This window comes from Falco biarmicus, chromosome 4, assembly GCF_023638135.1.
Source record: "Falco biarmicus isolate bFalBia1 chromosome 4, bFalBia1.pri, whole genome shotgun sequence".
Classification (NCBI taxonomy): Eukaryota; Metazoa; Chordata; class Aves; order Falconiformes; family Falconidae; genus Falco; species Falco biarmicus.
Window position 1 is genome coordinate 10918452 of NC_079291.1, and position 19174 is coordinate 10937625.

A 19174-nucleotide genomic window follows, 5' to 3' on the forward strand; every position below is an offset into this window, starting at 1 on the left:
CAGATCTTCTATCTAGTATCTCTCCACTGCCATAGTATTCAGCTGCCAGAGACCCAAGTACCAGTTCTGACACATCCCATCTCCTTTATTCATCTCACTAACTGAAATATGTCCAAAGCTCTAGCCTTTGGATTTTGTGATTAATTGATATGGTAGATAGAGGATATCAGCTGGCTGAGTAGTCTGTTCTATTGCAAGGAACACAGACTTGGAAATCCCAGCTTACACAAGACAGAAATATGGAATAACAAAATTTAAACATAGGAAGGACAAGAAAGAAGTAATGTATTAGAACTGGTTATTGGAAGGCAACTCACTTTCTAGCAAGACAAGAGGGCAAGGCTAGGAAGGCAAAAGAGATTCCAGATTCTTTGGAAAGTGCTGTGGCCAGGACTCTCAGGAAAGGATTTTCAGTGAAGACACTAAGAGAAGATCATGTATGTTATATAGACTGTTTTCTTATGGGCTGTTCTCTCCTGAGCTTTGTCAGTAAGGGATCTCATTTTAACAGTCATTACGATTGTGGTATTTTCTGTGACACCACCAAGTTCTAACTGTTCCAGCTTTGTTTTAGAAATAACTGCAGGAACCAATAATTTGTTTCCCAAGCCAAAATCTGAAATTTTCTTCAGATTTCTATATGCAAGCAAGAATTTCTAGGCTTGAAATGACTACACCCTTATAACATCTTAAATACCAAACAGCCAAACGATTGTCCACAATTTCTTTGAGAAGAAATTTAATGATTATAAGGCAATAACAATTCAACATTTCCTTTTGTTTTGTAAAACCTGTTACTAGTTCAGTGTTAATTCTCAGTTTCTAACTTGTTGCACAAAAGTAGTCAATTTATTTCCAATATATCCTTCTCCTTTACATTTATTTTTTTCAGGAATGTTGTAGCAAATAAATTCACTAATAGCATTCTTAGAAACTATGAATTTTAAGTACATATTAGGATTCATCTGCAGAAAATAAATATTCAACTCACAAAACCTAATATTTTAGACAAAATAATCTCAAGCAATCTTGTTTCAATAGCTTCAATAATTCCATTCAGAATCATTGCCATGCAACTGAGTCATTGTAACAGACCATCACCATGTTTTTAAACCAGTGCTGAACGGAGTCAAACTAATTACTGCAAATAACCACTAGCTGTCATTCTGCCACAGAACAGGAAAAATACTCTGTGGTAAAGGTATCCAAACCAGACCAGCCCACAGCCTTTGAATTTTAAGTATTGAATATCCTTACCCAACTGTCTGCAGAAGATGCAGTCACTGAACTTTGAAAAGCATACACATTGAAGGAAAACTGGAAGGTGCTCACAGATTTTTTTTCCAAAACTTCTATTTTGTTGAAGTATGTGATTTGTTGCAAATTATTTATCAGTTCCATTAATTAAAGAGAGAAGAAAAGGAAACTTGTATAACAGTTTCAAAATAAAAAATGGAAGTAGCATTGAATGTCTCAGGCTACAGTGTAAGGAAGAGATTTGTGCACACAGATCAGGCTTCAACTGGTACAGAAAAGCATGTAAAATGGAATTCATATCACATCATTTCAGTCATCTGGAAAAGTATATGTTTAATTCAGTAGCAGCCTCAGTTCCCTCTATAGCCAGTGGCAAGTAGGTAGCTCCTGAGAAAAGTCATCTACTTCAGATGGGTTGAATATTCCTCCACATCAATTACAGAGGAAGCCACAGTAACCAGCTCAATAGCTCAGACAACTGTCTTTCAGCAGATTAGTTAGGTGGGACAAAGCTTACTTGCAGGAGGGCCTAGCTTCCAGCCAGGGCCAAAATTACTGGTCAAAAGTTTATCATGTGGAGTAAACACGTTTACATTTTGCAAACTGTTCTTTGTCACAAGGTCCTCCAGCCAGTGAGGGCCAAACACATTCGTGACATGGTTGTCCTGTCCCTGGAGTGGTTCTTGCTCTGTGAAGCACAATAGCCCTGGGGCTGGCAGCACTGGGAAAGAGCAGCTCCAGGAACAATAGGCTCGTAGCTGGGCCATGCGCAGATGAGGAGAGGAAGCCATTTATCATCTCTAGGCCGTAACGGAGAGCCACTTCCTATTAATTAGAGAAACACAGAAACTGAAAAAAGAAAACAAGAAACTTACGTAATATGATCTCAGAGCTGGCCGATTTGCTAATGTAAAACACAGGGTGGAAAAAAAAAGGCTGATAATGTGGAACAGTAGGGCATGACTGCTGATCTCATAGAAAAAACATGCGGAAAATACTATTCAAAACACTGGCAAAATGCTTCGTGTGAAAGGCAGATTTCTTCTCTTGCAGTGGGCAGAATGTTCCAAAGGGGCCTGCATGTGACTGCCTGTGTGCTCTTTCCATTAGGAGGCATGCAGATGGCTTGGGTATTGCAGGGCCAAATGGGCAGCGTTTGATTCACATAATGTGTGTATCTTTGCCCTAGACTGTGGTTTTGGGGGCTGGGGAGCAGGAGGAAGTTCCTTATCAGGTGCAGTCACTCATCTCTAGCTCTCTAGACCCAAATGGTAACAGAAGCAGGATTAGCAGCAGCACATGGTCAGTCCTTGTTTTTTAAAGCTGGAGTCTGGAGAATGGGCAAATGACCCAGGGACACTCCCTACTACTTCCTTTTAGTAACCATGTACACTTTTTATTACTTTCATAGTAGTTATGAATAACCTGAAGAAACAGGCATTTGTTCAGGTAGATTTAGAAAACATGATACTGTAAAAAAAATGACAATTTACAAGACAAAACTCCCCTTCTCTTTCATGCAATGCAAAGAAGGTTTAATTATGATTGCTTTAGGAATGGATATATGTTGCACTGAAATGGGCTATGTCCAGTATTTTGCATGGAAGGTGGTGTTCAAAGTCTTTAGTCACTCCTCAAAGTTTAGGAGGAATTTCTCCATGTGCTTCTGAATTCTGGCTCCCACTATTATGCACTCAAGCACTACACTCTTTTGCTGTCGTTGGCAGGAAAATGAGTTTGACAGGGGCTGATCAGAGGCTTGAGAAACAAGACTGTTGGCCTCTGCTTCTCATGCTGTTTTTTCTGCCTTCACAAAATCTGTGTGAGCATTGAATGAAATCCACATGTGCTGAGAAATGACCAGCTAATAGAAAGGGACCACAGATGTCCCTTCAGAGGTGAACATGGTCCCCTCCTGAACAGGCATATCTCCATCACTTGATCAGAAGTAAATGTGCCACATCAGTACTAATCATGTGACCAGATTCTCTGTCACCTCATTCCTTCCTAGCAAACCTATATTTCTTATCTGTGTATTTTTGGAAGCATCAGAGCGAAGGCAAAACTGAAGTTTTAACCCTTGCCCAATGAGTCATTTTACTCTGGGTACTAGGTGCTCATTTGAACATTGGTGCATTATTTTGTATTTAGTTGCCAGCTTCTCTGACACCTGGTGTTACGACGCAGAGGCACCTCTAATTCTTTGACAAGCCCAGAGCTAAATGAATTATTTTATTGCTCATAACTGTTACATGCACCATCCTGCCTTGGTAGTGTTATCTTCTGGATTAAACTAGTATGCTTCATGTAAAAGCCACCAGGATTACCCAGTTTTAGGCAACAGTGGTTTTGTTAGGTCAGGCACTGAGCTGACTCAGATGTAGCTTACATTGTCTTTTGGTTCTCTTTAAAGAGCTCTGCAGATGCCATAGCAACTGACCCAGGCTAGGAGAGCCAGGCTGGGCATTACTGAATGGGGCTTTGAGCTTTTCAGTGCAGTTCACTGCAGAATAACCTGACCTCCATATACATGGCACCCAATCAGTCTCTTAAAGGTGTTTTTTTTTTTTCATTAAGAAAATGGTTTTGTATAATTTCTGGCCTAAGGCAAAACAGCCTTGGCATTTGCAAAGGCTCTGAAGATCGTTAATATTTGACTAGTCCCTAACACTTCAGCACACTGAGCACAGGAATGACATAAGAGATACTGAGTGTATCAGGAGTTTGTCTTTTTATGTTATCTATATAGGGAACATACAGTGCAAAATAAGACTTTCTTCTGAGATACTGCATTTACCAAGAATAGATCTAAGAGCTGCAATAGTCCACAACAGAGATCAGCAAGAAAGACAGGAAAGCCAAAGGTGGCACACAGACATTCTTTCATGCTATGTGGTCTAGAGCTAGGAGCAAGGTTATAAGAGATCTGTAGAAGACAACACCTCCCTGCTTCTGTTTAAATCTAAATTAAGCTGGAAACCATTGTCCCATAAAGAATTGAGATGCTCTCAGTAAAATTTTCTCTCTTGCAGGTGCATCATGTCCTGGATTCTGGTATATTTTTACTAGGCAGGTTTTAATCTCTATTTTGGGGGAAGAAAATTGCATCCTGATGCAACTCTTTCAGATAGGTTGTGGCCTCCTGACATAGAGCACGGGGCAAAATACCATATTGCCTACATAAGAAGGGTTTTGTAATGCAAATTGTGCCCCATATTACCTCCTTAGAAAATTTTCTTCACACTCTCTCTCTTACATTTTTAAACCAGCTGAAAATATGTCATGTACCTTAATATAGGGTTGAAATCATAATCCCAGTTTTATGAGGTCTATGAAACTGATACATATTGTGCAATGTGGGAATTAATCCCAGGTGACTGCTAGGCAAGCCTGGCGTCTTTAGTTATCAAGTGCTAGTCTCCCACAAGTATGTGTGTGATCTGTGTGTTTTCCAGTGTGTGCAGTGTATTCTGTGTTACGATTTAATGAGATAAAGACAAGTGGAATGTGCACACTTAATCAGTTCAAATGATGGTATTTCCTAACCCACATCACCAAGAAAGGCTCACAGCTGTTCAGGCTCATTCCAGTGAATAACAGCTTTCAAAGAAAAAATAACCATAAACATAGTAGAAATCAAAATGTAATTAGAGGCAACTGGTCATCTCTCTGTCTTAATTACAGCACTGCAATTGTCCTTACTTCAGAGAGATAACCCCTGGGAGAATTTTGCCCACTGGATGGTTCAGGGAAAAAAATGAAAAACCTGTAATTTTTCATCCATTTCCCTCTTGTGTGGTTTCTTCTTTTATCCTAAAGACTGTCAGGTTCATGTTCTTTTAATTTCATTGTCTGAGAACACGTTAGGTGTGGTGTGGAAGTGACAAAGAGAAACTGACAGTTTCTGAAATCTTATGGAAAAATTAGGAAAAGTTTTATGACAGCATGCTCTGCATTGCTGTAAAAACTCATGATTTATCATTTTCAAGGGAAATTGTTTAGAAAGTACTTGAAAGTAGTTTTATGGAGTGAGGTGTGTTATTTCACCTATTTTGAACTTGGTGGTGTGTACCAAATTAGATCTACCCTCTCTCCTTGCTCCTTACCCTTCATATCCCCTTTCCAGGACATGTTCCTCTAATGCCTGTTTTTGCCCTTTGCTAGATTGTCCGTATTCTGAACAAAGTTCTTCTCTTTTTTCCCCTCTTCTTCTGCACTGTTATCTTGTCTTTCCTTTCCTATAATAAGCTGCTTAATCTTGTGGGTTTTGTAGAAGAGTTTGTTGTGGGTGTACTCTGCCCATCTCCTCTAGGTCTTGTCCTTCTATCTCAGATGTCTCTCTGCTCACCAGGTCCCTTCCACTGCTTCATTTGATTGTGAAGGTGAGATTTACTTGTCTAAACATAGGTGTCAAGAGGCATTTCAGTGCCTTAGGGTATTTCCTAAGGCTTTCTGTTTTCTGTCTTGAAATCTCTCATAGGGCCTGTGTCATATGAGGATGTCTTACCTACACTACGACACCTAAACTGAACTTGTTGACTGTGTTCAGTTAACTGAATTGTTTCCTTTTAGCCCCTCTTTCTCTTCTCTGGCAAAACAACTTACTCTCTGTAACAATTACGCAGTCTGCACAACGCAGCCTGTGAATGGCTCCCCTCTGGCATATAGACTTCCTGGGAAGCTCCAGTCATTGTTCCTCTTGAAATTTTTTTACACAGTATTAACTTCTAATACTTCAGAGTTACAGAAAGATGCTGAGAGATCGAGTGCACCCTCAGTAAGTTTGCAGACAACACCAAGTTGGGCAGGAGTGTTGATCTGCTGGAGGCCAGGAAGGCTCTGCAGAGGGATCTGGACAGGCTGGACTGATGGGCCAAGGCCAATTGTATGAGGTACAACAAGGCTCAGTGCTGGGTCCTGCACTTGGGTCACAACAACCCCAGGCAGTGCTACAGGCTTGGGGAAGGGTGGCTGGAAAGCTGCCCAGTGGAGAAGGACCTGGGGGTGCTGGTTGACAGCTGGCTGAACATGAGCCAGCAGAGTGCCCAGGTGGCCAAGAAGGCCAGCAGCATCCTGGCTTGTATCAGAAACAATGTGGCCAGCAGGACAAGAGCAGTGACTGTCTCCCTGTACTCGGCACTGGTGAGGCCACACCCTGAATCCTGTGTTCAGTTTTGGGCCCTTCACTTCAAGAGAGATGTAGAGGTGCTGGAGCGTGTCCAGAGATGGGCAACGGAGCTGGTGAAGGGTCTGGAGCACAGGTCTTGTGAGGAGCAGCTGAGGGAACTGGAGTTGTTTAGCCTGGAGAAGAGGAGGCTGAGGGGAGACCTTGTTGCTTTCTAGAGCTACCTGACAGGAGGCTGTAGCGAGGTGAGTGTTGGTCTCTTCTCCCAAGTAGCAAGCGATAGGACAAGAGGAAATGGCCTTAAGTTGTGCTGGGAGAAGTTTAGATTGGATATTAGGAAAAATTCTTCACTGAAAGGATGGTCAAGCACTGGAATAGGCTGCCTAGGGAGATGGTGGAATCACCATCCCTGGAAGTGTTTAAAAACCATGTTGGTACGGTTTCTAGGGACCTGGTTTAGCAGTGGACTTGGCAGTCCTGTGTTAATGGTTGGACTCAATGATCTGGAAGGTCTTTTCCAGCCTATGTGATTCTATGATTAAGTCACTGTGCCACATCAAGGTTTATCACTTGATAAACCACATTTACCGCTGGAATATTGAAGAAGGACAGGGAAATTATCACACATACTTGAATCCACATCCTGGTTTACTTCACCATACATTTCCCAGGAGCTTGACAGAAGGAAATGCATTCAGGATTTTATCCCACTTGTAGCACTAAAACCTTATTTCTTAATTTGTGATTTTCACTTCCTAGTCTCTGATAATCCTGTTTCCTTTTACTTTTCCCACAAGAGTTCCAGTGAAAATGCAGACCCGTAAGGAATTTTGGGTGCAAGTCTGAAAGACTGAACAAGAGCACCACCACATCAGAGTCTGATACCTTTTTTATTGTCCTAGACCCTAACCCCACACAGAGGCTCTAGAGCATCTGTGAAGCTCAATGCTACCTCAGATAAATAGGGCTTTGAAAATGGTGGTGACAGCCTAATTCTGCACCCACTAATATCTTCAGAACCTAAATGAATTCAGTACAATTCATCCATAAATTTTGCTGCCCTCTTACTTTTCTGTTCAGAGTAAATATTTGGCCTTAAATGCCAGATTATGAAACAAATTACAGAAAATGTGATGTTTTTCTAAGAAATGAATCTAATGTAACTGTAGAATGTGCCTTGTCAGTCTGGACTCTGTCACTTCGGGATTTTCTTATATGTGCAAGTATTCCTGGAAGGAGTCAAAAGAACTGACCCTTGGGAGCCCTTTCTTATGGGAAGCAAAAGCCAGGCAACACCATTTTTCTGAGGGTTGAATGGTGCTTATTAAAAAAGTTTTTAAGTGAGGTGGGAAAGCATCTGTCTGAAAGTCAGTTATTTTGCCAAATTTTGTATCTCCTCCTTAATGTCTTCGTAAAAGCAGGCTGGGAAATCTGTGGGCAGTTGTTAACCAGCAGTAGTTTTGCCTAATTTCTTCTCAAAAAAAAAAAATCTACCCATTTTAGCCGAGTTTCGTACCTTAAGATGCAGCCAACATTTTGAGATATAAGTTAACAAACATTGTTGTGCACTTAGCCAGGTATATAACATTTTTCTTGTACTTCTGTGTGCAACAGGATTCCCTCTTGATCTCTCCAACCATTAGCTTACGTTCTGAAGACTGACTATGATGGGAAGCAACATTTTTCAGTCGTAGCCTGATCTTGTGGGGCAGTATCACAAAACAGTAGAAAACATATACTTGGCTGTGGAGAAAGGTAGTCAGGCTTCCTTCTAGCTTTTTCCCCCCCCCTTTTTTGTTTAATTGTGAAGGATTAATCATTGCTTTGTGATTGTCATTGTCAAGAAAACAGAGTTAGCAAGACTTCTGGTGTCCTCTCATGGCAACGTGGGGAGCTGAAGTGAGCCTGCCTTGGTCCTCCACCATGCTGCAGACCACTGGCCTTACTTGGCAGCTCAGCAGCCACCTGCCATCACCGAGCATCTCCCCAGTTTGCCAGGTGGCCAGCAGTCAGTCCGCCCTGTCTGAGGAATGGCTGAACTGCATCTCTTTGCAGGATTCGCTGAGACGTTTTGCAAAAGTACCCAGAACTATCAGGGGAAGCATTTACCAAGCAACTGGAATCACTTCTCTGTAGTACTTTCCCAGACTTTTCCTGCCTCACTGCTCTCATAGATCACTTTTCCTTCTCCTCCCTCTCCATTTTCTTAGGTACTTGAATAGCCACCCTAAAATCTATTGTTCAAAAAAAAAAAAAAAAAAAAATATCTCTGATTTGCGGGGGCTTTATCCCTGCACGTAGTACAGGGCCAGAAATCAGTCTGCACCGAAGGCAGAAGACTCCCCTTAAACTGCCTTTTAATCCTTTCCTTAACTAGAGCTTTACAGCATAGAGGAGATACAAAGAATCAGGTTCAAAACTCTTACAAGGATAAAGAATGCAACTTTGCTATGGGAAAGCATCCTAAATACCTCAGTTCCAAATACATTGTTGAGAATCAACAATACAGTTTTATCCAGAGTTAAGCAACCCCATCCAGCAGAACTTTTATGTCATTGATTGTCGAGTCAAAATATTTTCTATGACAGGTCACAAAATGGTTTTGCAGCATTTCCACACAGCTGGAGAAATAATCATACAAGCAAAAGGGCAACAGCTGTGAGATTTCAAAGTCTTACCAGGAAAGGAATTCTGGAAATGTAACAGACATTTTGATGTCCCCATCGTCTGTCCAATCCCCCTCATCTCTTTCCCTTCCTTGCCTATGTGTCTTAAACACCAAGTAAAAGTCATTACTGATATGGTACAGTTGTGGCTTCCAGTTTATATTATCTGATATTTGCAAAAAATCTATCCATAAATAAAAGGAGAGCTCTTTGTCTTAGGGGATAGATGTCTCAGCTTTAAGTATGAAATTGTTCTTTAAGAACCCATAAAGCATGAATACCCATTTGAATCCAGTAATTCCAGACTGTGTCGTGAAACAAAGGCAGAAAGGAAAACTCCAAAACTGGAAGCGCACATCAGCCATTGACTAACTTTCAACCCACCAGACACCTGAAAATACAGCTTGCCTTTTCAGCGTACTCCTAAGTCTCACAGAGAGTACTGCTTACGTGCACTGTGGAATGAGCGATTTCTTGAGCAGCAAACACTGATCATCCTGGGACTGCAAGTCTGAAGAATATGGATGAACTGCAGGAAGAGAGAAGGAAGTAGTAGGCGAATGCAATCAGCACAGTGATTTTAGGGGCAAATTTTTCAGGGGCTTGCTCTCTGTCTTTGGAAATAGTTTGAATTTGTGCAGATTTTCTTGAAGCATTCCAATCTAGAGCATTTTTTCTCACACAAAAGGGACATTATTTTCAGTTTGCAAATCATCAGCTAAAGCAAAAGAAGAGTTTATTTGGCACTCTTGAACATTGTTCTATGTATTTCACATACATCCCCTCAGCAATACTATAATGCAGAGAAATAGTGACCAGCGTATATTTTGTTGTTCTTAAACCTTGCTTTTACTTCTTTGATTCATTATGAAGCAGCTTTGCTCTATGGGTGCTCAACTTACAGTCTTCTGTAGGTACATTCTCTGTTGCCACCTGTAACAATAAACTCCTTCTTGACCTCAGTGGCAGCAAGAATGTGTGTTAGGCAGAATCCAAGAACAGCAAGCAAGCACTCAGAAAGCCAGAACACTGAGCAGATGGCAGTCTTAGATTTACAATCTGAGAATCCACTGGTTTCATCAATATCATATAAATAGGTAAATGTGTCTAGTGGTGATTTTGTCATAGCTAAGTATGGGGCCACAGCAACGAAGGATGTTATTCTGAAAGGACTTAGCAGCTCTGTGCAGGGACAGATTCTTGGAGCTTGGTTCCTTTGGGCCATTTCAGTCACAGACTGTCCAAGATTCCTATTGCGCTCACGTATGCCAAAGTGGGTTTGGTTTTATTCGGTTTGGAAAGCTTCTTTCTGGTTCCTGCATGGGTGCTGGGGCTTGTGAAAATCTGGTTATTTATCTGAGATGTTCATCCCTTCTGAAAGGCAAGCTTGTACTGCAGTGTTTCACATGCATATTCATACAGGACAGAAGTGTGGGGGAAAATCTTCTCTTAGCCAGCACAGCCTGTTAAAAGCCTACCAACAACACAGGGTAGGCATAGCTATGCCAAAGAAAAGGGTGTCTTCTGAGGTTTTTGTGTCACGAAGCATATGCAGGTCTCCAGCAGGAGGCTCTGCCAATTAACAGACATTAGCCCCATTCCTGTGGTTCAGTTCTGTCTTGCAGGTGAGCTCCTTACCAGGACACGAGGGTTGGCGCCTTTTGCTAAGTGTTCGGAGTACATGGTATGGCTATAGATTTCGTTAGGGTGTTAGTGAAATATCTAGAAGGGAATTCTACCTTAATATGTTACGTCACAGTTACTGCTAATAGTATCTACCCGAGATTACCTTGTCTTGTTTGTCTTTCTGTATACCCACTGTTGAGCATTGCAACCACCATCACTTATACCATGTCAAAATGCCTACTAGGAGCCATCCAGATGAAGAACAGTCAGCTCAGGCTAAATCCAGGCAAGATGGAAGTGTGTCTGGCTGAAAGGGGAAACGCTTTGAAGAGCTAGCCAAAACATTGTCACTGCTCTTCCTCAAAGATATGCAGCCCTTATTCATCAGAGTTATGGCTGACTCCTCACTAGACTTGGATGATCAAATTTGCAGAATTGCTTTCTCTCACCTTCAGCTCTGTCATTTCCTTGTAGATGGCCATCTTGTCCCAGTGATTCATGCATTTGTCACCACCAGCCTGAACTGTAACAGAAGTGGAATCCAAAACCTGTGAATGGGTCCAGAAGGTGGCTGCTGACTTTTTCCATAGTGTAAGGTGCTTTCAGCGCCTTTTCAGTCTGAACTCAAGTCCCTCAGCAGACTTCCACTTTCTCTCAGTACCTGTTTACAGCCTTGGCCATAACTTTCAAAGAAACTGAAGAAATGTCAAGGACAGCTGCATAACTCTGATGTGCTTTAGATCAGGAGGTTCAGGAAAAAATGTGTGAGAACTACTCACAATATGAATCTGCTTTTGCTTTGCTGTGTCTGTACCTCTTCCCAAGGTAATCCTGCTGTGGAAGGCTCTGCTGGATTCTGATCATCTTAATGGAATATTGCAGTTTTCCCCGTGTGATTGGGTGGGGGGAAGGGCGGGAGCTTATTACCATATATGACACAATTCAACAGCTGTTTTTATTCCATAATCCCTTCCTCTTTTCTCCCAGCTTTCTCCCACAAAAGGAAAAAACCTTAATGAATGTTGATCCCACAGAGCATATGCAAAGAATCCCATCCAGGCAACCAAGGACTATCACTGCTTTTGATGTCCTGTGGAAGGTACTCAGATAGAGCCTTGTTCTGTTTAGGATTTAGGATTCTATTTAGGATTCTTAGTAGCTCATTTTTTTTTTCACCTTCTGGCTCTTTCCAGCTTTGGATGCTTTTATTTCAAGGGAGGCCATAAAGGTTTTCAAGTACTCAAATATTCAAAGTTTCAAATTTTTTGAGTTTTAAAACAATTTGAATTCTGAAGTTCCATGAGTGAGACCACCTGAGGGCAAAAGTCAGTTCATGTGGTTTATTCACTTAGCTATCTGCAGAATGCAATTTGTTTCAAAACACTTAAATACTGAGATGTTCTCTGCTGCTCCAAACTTGATTTGAGTTTGGTAATATACTGTGTTTCTGATGTAATAACAAAAATGTTTGAATTAGTCAAGTAAAGGCAACTGTTTCATTTTGAATTAAAAACACAGGAGGGTGGAAGGAGGTAGTATTTAAAGCTTGCTTCTAAAACAGTGAAATAGTCTAATATTTAGGGTTATTTTGACAAGTGACTAAATCCTAGGGAGTACAGGTCAAACCACTGTAGAGAGGATGGTTTTCATATGATAGTAAAGAATGTGAATAAAAGTAAACTAAACTGAAAGGAATACTTCATCAAAATGCCTGTTTTTCTTCAGAAGAGCAGGACGGTAAGGGTTGACACAGAAGGCTTAGATGGAAGTGAGGATACACAGACTGCTATGGCACTGAAGACAAGACTTCAAAACACATGCAAGAATATGTAAATTGCATAGCAAAAATGCTTTTGGTCTTCAAAGTATAAATCACCCTTGAGTCAGTATTCCTGTCACAAGCAAAATTCATGGGCAAATTAGCTTGCCTCCATCCTTGATCATTTTAGAATATCTTGTAGATATGTGAGGCCTGGGGCCAAAAGTTTTACTGGGCTCTGTGGACCAGACTCAGATTTTGGAGATGTGCTTAAGCCTAACTTGTGAAACACCAGTTGGGAAACATGGAAGCTGTTTTGAATTAAACTGAGCAATAGACCTGACTGGAATTCATATGACACAAAGCCAGCTGTAAATTTGTGGGTAATACAGATTTCTATGGAGAGGAAGGTTAAAAGCTTGTTCACACCAATCAGGGGTTGTTGCCTTGATTGTTCATATAGCAAGAGAGCAGCTGTGTGTCTGTAAAGCTCTTCCTCAGGTTCCCTTTCCATCACAACTGTGGCTGCATTCATTTCTGGCTAAGGGGCATACCCTGGCAAAACAAAGCCTTGCTATACTTTGGGACAACCTCACAGCCTAAACTGAACATCTGATGAATGTAATTAGTTCACAAAGTACACTAAGTAAGGCTGGTAGAAAATATGTGTTTATATATGACTGTCAATGACTTGGGAATAGGGCCTGCCTTCTGGTTCTGTGGATTCAGTGGGTTGGGCCAGATGATCTCTCAAGGTCCCTTCCAACCTGGGCTATTCTGTGATCCTGTAATTAAATGAATTGTTTGCTCTCTCTCATGTATGTCACAACTGCAAGAGAAAGATAAAGAATCATTCCAAACTGTCATTGTTGTAGAAAAACAGGGTAGGTAAGCAGGCACATCTAGCACAGGCATTGCTTATGGAGCCATTCATGGAAACAGCCATTTTCCCATTCATAGTGATCATTGCTGGGGAGAATGGGCAGACCAGAAAATTTAGACAAAGCATTTGGTGTGAGGTTAATTAATCAAATTCACACAAATACTTCAGCATAAATTTCTCCATCCCTGCCAAACTGAAGTTGTTTGTCTCAAGGCAGACTCCATGAAGCTGAAGCCATGGTTTTTCTTTCTGCCATACATGGAGGGGGTTCTACAAGAAATCCAAATTTATACAAGTAAAAAGAGCCTGGTACGAATGGCAGAGAAGCTCAGAGAGAAGGAAAGATTAGTCCAAAACAAGAAAGATAAAGAATCTCGCTTTCCTAGTAGCTATGGATTAGAGAAATGTTCTGCCCTGAGCCCTCAGCCAGTGAGAAGAAGCAGCTGGAGCTAGACAGACAGAGCTGCTGCCCACACCTCTCCTACTATGCTCACACTCGTTCAGAGATTCCTGGAACTTATGGCCAGAAAGTTCTATTAGTTTAGTCTGACCCACATTTTTTTATTCTGACTTAGTCCAGTAACTTGTGTTTAGTTGCAGTACACATTCACAATCTGAAAACATGAAGAAATGCAGAATCCACCACTGCCTGCACCAGTTTGTCCAATGATCGGCCATACTCACAACTTTTAAAAGGAAGTATCTAATTTCAAAGGCGACTCCTTTAAGCTTCCAGTCGTTGGTTATGTATTATTTTTTCCGGTATTTTCTCCAGATAAGGGTAATTAATGGAGATGTCTCAGTCTTACTCTAGGTAGCTCTCTCCTACTTGTGGAGGTGACTTCCCACCTGATTTAATCTGTAACAACATAAGCCAGAAATGAAGTTATCTAACAGTGTCCATGGAGATGCAGCATTGGTTTAACTCAAATAATTAATTTTAGTTTTGTATCTTGCTTAGCACAGAAGATTCTCCCCCATCACCATCTTTCTGTAGAGACCTGAGGCATTGCTACAATATAGCTGATGTATGACCATGGACATGTCATCCTGTCCCTCACAATTCATCCAGCTTTGTAAGATTATAACCCTTTCAGATGACAGTTGTACTTTCATTGTACTTACATTTATTTTTGTACAGTAGCTAGCACAAATGTCCAGATCTCATTTGTATGTCTTTGTAACAGTGAACACTAATAATGGATGAGAAAGCTCTGACAAGAACAAGCAAATGCCACAGTTCTTTAGTCTCTGCAGGCAGGAATGTAAGGCAGTTCCAATGCTTTGTAAGCTCTGCAAATCTGACCACTGGCCATACTTCTAATTTACATATGATCACTTTTATTGGATGTGGAAAACATCAAGAAAAGTAACTTAAGAAAACAAACTAATGTGGCAAGTTGTTTACAGTTACCTATGTCATTCTTTCCATCTCCAGATGTTCTGATTCATCTTTTGAACCCTGACACAAAAGCTGCTATGTTCTTTATAGCAGGATAGTAATAATAGTCACCATAGTTACTGCCAGTGCTTCTAAAAACCAAAAAGTTAATGAAAAAATAAATGGCATGTTTTATTTAATAAGAAAGTTGCATTATTTTGAAAATTATAGGGTTTTTTATATTCAAATCTGGAGAAGATTTTTCAGGGCAGTCTGAAATTAAACTTCAGTGTTTTTCTAATTATTCCTCCATTCAATCATTTTAGGGGCAAAATAGGGTGTGCAAGGGGAAAAGGAGTGGCATAAAAACAGAAAGATAAGCACATGAGAAAATTCTAAATATTTTAAAAAGTTTCTAATGGAAGATGCTTAGGGAATGCAATACCGTTCTCTTTCAAAGCATATAAAATGTGTTTTTCTTTAAATTTCTTAAAATGTCTTCACCAAATCTCACTGCTTTCTAATGTCATGGGTAAGGGGAACTCCTGAGCAACATGGAACTAAGCTGGTTGATCCAACAGATACTCTTAGGGAAATTTTAAAGAATGTTTCTTCTGCAACTTCTTCAGATCAGGGAAACCTGCTATATTTGCTGCTTCCCTGTTTTCCTTCTTTTGTGGAATAGCACCACAGAGAAGCCATTTCTCAGGGGTGTCACAACAAATGAATGCAAGGATCCAATGGCTATAGCTCACACTGAAGGAAAACAACATTCCTGATCAGCTGAGAAATAAGAATTGCTTACGGTCCCAGCATGAGAGTCCTTGCTACTCTGTAAGACTTCAATAGTTTAGGATCACTGACATTAGAAATTATAAAATCACCCAGGGTAAATAACAGTAAAAGAGTTACAGTCCTTGAGAAAAAGTTTAGTATTTTGCTTTACTATTAAAAGCAGCACCTTGCTAGTTGAGCTAAAGGAGCACTATTGCCTTCATCCTTTCCAGAAAGATTCACACTGAACCCTGATTGTCTAATACAGATTGACATTAGCAAAGGTAAATAAATCCACAGGTCTCTCTCTTAAGACACTGATTTAATCTATTTGGTTCTGATTACAATTCAAGAGCCTCTGAGAAAGGCACGGTTTGTTCAAGGAAGAAGGCTGAACACCTTTAAATTTGACTGCACATGTTTTATTCTTTGCCACAGCTCAGAAGGAGACCCAGTCACCTGTCAAATTAACTGTGCTAACCAAATTGCAGAAGTGCTTGAACTTCAACACTAACCTCATTACAAATATCAGCCAGTTTTAAACAATGCATTTGTGCAGTGCTACATCTGAACAAGTGTACAGCATTCTCCTCCAAAGGAAGACCAGATGGCACTGTTGCAAAAACTCTTGCTAACTCTGCCAATCTGAGTGTGTAAACTGGTAGTCCTCGAAGAACTGCTTATTGTCAGTGGTGAGCCATTTCTTTCTAGTTCTTAACAGCAAAAATTGCTTTCCTGGCTTTAATCTCTCTGTGAAACCATTGTAGGTAAGTCTGCTGCCACAGCAATCAAACAAAATATTGTACAGGGCCAAGACATTATGCTACAAATGAATTCTCAGCACATAACTCTCCAAGAACATCTTTCCACCCGGTTAAAAAGAGGTGGGACTGTTTCTCTTGTTTCCCTTGGCAGTCTCTTCAACAGCTCTCTCCCTAATTAAAACAATTCTATTGCAGATTATTCTGCCTGAATTTACTTTACCAAAAGGGAGGGGATTTTTTTACAAGGGCATGTAGTGATAGGACAAGGAGTAATGGCTTTAAACTGAAATAGGGTAGATTTAGATTAGGTATTAGGAAGAAATTATTTACTGTGAGGGTGGTGGAAGACTGGAACAGGTTTCCCGGAGAAGCTGTGGATGCCCCATCGCTGGAAGTGTTCCAGGCCAGGCTGGATGGGGCTTTGAGCAACCTGGTCTGGTGGAAGGTGTCCCTGCCCATGGCAGGGGGGATGGAACTGGATGATCTTTAAGGTCCCTTTCAACACAAGCCATTCTATGGTTCTATGATTCTATGAAAGAAATGATACATACCAAGAGTTTGAAAGCACATACACTGTAAAAGGTAGGACAAGGTGTGGTTTGTGAAAGAGAGAATGAGGTAACTATCACCTTGTTCCCAAATATCCAACAGCTCACAAAACTTTAAAATATGCCTTGTTTCTTTCCCCCCCCAATTTTAAGGTAGGGAAAGATTTTTCCATTAATTGTATGTATCCCCATACTGAAGTATTGCCCTAAGCTTAAACAGTCATTTTGTGGTAGAAAATGTGGAGACACTAACTCTTCTAGAAAAGGCAATGTGCAACTGAAGGACAAGCTTCATGGACTGGAAGGGGCTTCACCTCTCCCTCTGCCCTGTGGTGCTGTGGGTTGTTTTGCAGAGGTTGCCCAGAGGGCTGTTCTGATGGCTCTGGAGGGGGTGCACAGGGGTGTGGCTGCTGTTTTTCTTGAGGGAACAATCCACCATCTTGGTTTCTTACAGAATTCAGTTCTTCTCTTGTTTAAGGACTACTTCATCCAGACAATAAATATACTAGTCCCTTGAATGGCAAAGAGAATCCTCATGTACTGTGACAAATATTTACATCACTTGTGCATGTACTATAATGAAGGTGTTTTGTGGATAAAAGCCTGAAGCATTTCACTATGGCACAGTGCTAGGGAATTCCTGCATGTAGAAAAGCTGATATGGGGGAAAAGTTTAAAACGTGACCCTGGTAACAAAGGACTTTTCCCAGGTACTTCTCTGCCCACTTCCCAGCTGCTGGAAAGCATCCCACATAGTTATGTGAGACTCACAACACTGTTGTATTGTGAGGCTGACCCCTTCAAAAATGCTCCCTTCCCCTTTCATAAATGTGAAAGTATTCTAAGTGTCTTATTTTCCGGGAGCGTGGACACCTAGTAGGTTGTTCCTCGCAGAACCTATTTTTTGTGTATTGAAATCTCAAATATCTTGCCTATACTCACACAGTAAAAGCAGTAACAGATGTCACCACACGTAACCACATGGATTTATTCCTCCTTCCTTCCTTACATAGCCTAACCTACATGCATAGTACCTTGACGAGACAGGTGCTGCTGCAGCTGCAGATTTTCCCAGGGCTCTGTTCTGATCTCTGAAGTCTGGTAGAGTCTTTTTGCTCTTGCTTCTTTTCTAAGCATTTAAAAAACAGCTGTCATCATCAGGCCTCCGAAATGAAATTCAGATACATGAAGATTTCCATCATCCAACACAATGAAGTTTCACACAGACTTTGAACTGAAACCACTGGTGTGTTTCAGAGGCTGACAACAGCTCAGGAGCACCCTAGAGCATTGTAGAGGAGTGCTAGGTTAGTAATCAGAGGTCACTGAGACTGCTTAACAGTGACCACAGCCACCCCCTGCTACTGATAGTGTTTCTTTCTACACAGCTGGAGAAGTGACTGTTTATACAAATAATCTTTATCACACCTCTACCAGGAAATTGCTTAACATGTATCTGAAGCTGAGTGTGTTCAAGTTGAGCTTATTTCATTTCAAGCCAACTGCTGTTTCTGTGCTGCTCAGTGAGCACAACCCATTCAATTTTAATTTTGTTACAAACAAAGATAACTAATAACATACGCTTTAGAAAGGCTCTTTTTCCTAGAGCAAGATGTTTTCCAAAAGCCTTTCCAACACAGAGCTAAGAGCAAAAAATGTTCTAAAAACTCCTCTGTGAGCCTGGGCTGTGCTGTGCTCTGTGTACATTGCTGTCCTCTCCTTCAAACAACCAGTGTTCTGAGCCATTCAGCACACTATCAGCTCTCACCTGCTTGGTTTTACACAATGACAGAAACATAAAAGCCATTGGCTTGGAATGGCTTGGCGGTCCACTGTCATCTGTTATCCTATCTCCACGCTAAATCTGTTAGAGGAAACAACCCCCCACCCCAAAAACAACTATTAGAATCTATAGGTCAAACCAAACGATGACTTTCTTTTGGAAATGTTTCTTGCTGTAATACTAAATAGGGAGGGCCGTGTGTCTAATGAGATAAAATGTAATCACAAAATGGAGATTTCTACAGACCTAAGGTGTCTGGTTGGCCATAAATGTTAGACATGTAGGAAAATTCCTGAAAATTCTGGTTGGCATCGATCTTACCTATATGACTTAAATGCCTTTTCTAAATCAGTGTCAAGAAAGCAAGACTCTACTGACTTCAATGGGACAAAGGTCTGGCCTTAAATTTAGTACAAATTCAAAAATATCTAGAAACAGAGCTAAACCAGAACTACAACCCCAAACCCCAAAGCTTTGAGGAAGTTTTGGTTGGAAGGCAAGCTTTGCAGCTGGGCTTTGATCTGAATGGAGCAAGCCCAAACATAGGATGAGATCTCCTGTGAATGCTAAAGAAAACTGTGTTTGGGTTCAGATTCAGGCTTTACAGC

At 40.9% G+C, this 19174-nt stretch overlaps 1 protein-coding gene and 1 long non-coding RNA gene across 2 annotated transcripts in view; one reads left to right on the forward strand and one right to left on the reverse strand.

The window, feature by feature from the left end:
• TGFBR2 (transforming growth factor beta receptor 2) overlaps window positions 1–19174 on the forward strand; it is a 130260-nt gene that overhangs the window by 39673 nt on the left and 71413 nt on the right. The window lies entirely within an intron of this gene.
• Window positions 778–18123, reverse strand: LOC130147753 (uncharacterized). The gene is made up of 3 exons (XR_008821324.1): window positions 17818–18123; window positions 14001–14175; window positions 778–2082 (listed from the first exon to the last, which is right to left on the reverse strand). It is a non-coding gene; the product is annotated as an uncharacterized LOC130147753 (long non-coding RNA).